This window comes from Solanum dulcamara, chromosome 11 (genome assembly GCF_947179165.1).
Source record: "Solanum dulcamara chromosome 11, daSolDulc1.2, whole genome shotgun sequence".
Lineage (NCBI taxonomy): Eukaryota > Viridiplantae > Streptophyta > Magnoliopsida > Solanales > Solanaceae > Solanum > Solanum dulcamara.
This window is the reverse complement of record NC_077247.1, coordinates 58,687,085-58,688,142: the sequence shown is the minus strand read 5'-3', so window position 1 is coordinate 58,688,142 and position 1,058 is coordinate 58,687,085. Positions and strand designations below refer to the sequence as shown.

At 34.9% G+C, this 1,058-nt stretch overlaps 1 non-coding gene across 1 annotated transcript; it reads right to left on the bottom strand.

The window, feature by feature from the left end:
* Nucleotides 1-722: 722 nt before the first annotated feature.
* On the bottom strand, nt 723-794 carry TRNAD-GUC (transfer RNA aspartic acid (anticodon GUC)). The gene has a single exon. It is a non-coding gene; the product is annotated as a tRNA-Asp (tRNA).
* Between the last annotated feature and the right edge of the window lie 264 nt (nt 795-1,058).

Below are 1,058 nucleotides of genomic sequence, written 5' to 3'. Positions count from 1 at the left end.
ATTTTGAGCAACCTAGCCTTTTGCTCATTATGTAACTTACATAAATCTCATAGTATTAAAAGCTAATTATATTATTTTCTTACTTTTTTTTAAATTATAAAAATTACTTAAAATTTATGAATTTTGGATAGACTCCCGGATATATCAGCAGACATCCGGATACTAGAAAAGAGATGTATCCAAGAGGGAAGTAATGTATCATAGAGGGATAGGACATCCGGATACATAAGGAAGGGATGGATCCGAGAGGGAGAGATGTATCCCAAAGGGAAAGGATATATTCGGGAGGGGAATGATGTATCAGAGAGGGGAGGGATGTATCTCAAAGAGGGTTAAAGATATATTAGCGAGACGGGAATGATGTATCCGAGAGGGGATTTTCTGAATTTTTTAAAATAATAATTTTTTAGAGATTATGGTAAAATAGGATGTGTATTTAGGTATATTTTCCATTAATTTTAGGAAAGATCTTATGCAAGTTCATGATATTATGTTTTGTTTTGCAGCTTTCTTATAGATTCTTCTTTGGTGGTGTTACTAGTACAGAAATCTTCAGGCCCGCGTAAGTGGGTCGGACCACACTCAATTCATAATTGGGTCAAATTCTTTTTGGCCCGTTTGCTGTCTGCTGAAAATGAAAAGTGATAATTGGGTCAAATTCTTTTCGGCCAGTTTGCTGTCTGCTGAAAATGAAAAGTGAAAACAGAAAAATAAAAAATAATCGCCGTTGCCGGGGATCGAACCCGGGTCACCCGCGTGACAGGCGGGAATACTCACCACTATACTACAACGACTTTGTTGTTGATATAATCAAAATTATATATTAATTTCTTTTATGAAATCCACGACCATACATAGTAATTTTTAGGAAAGATTTCATCCATCAATTGAACAAAGGCAAGAAGAAGGAGTCGAGATGGATGCTATCAAAAATTTGCTTCTATATTCACTCAAACCAATTATCTAAAGTATATACTCTTTTTATTTGTCATATTTTTTCGAATAGTAAAGTATGAAAGCTGGAGCAAGTTCAAGCTCCTTAAACTAAAGTTTGGGCC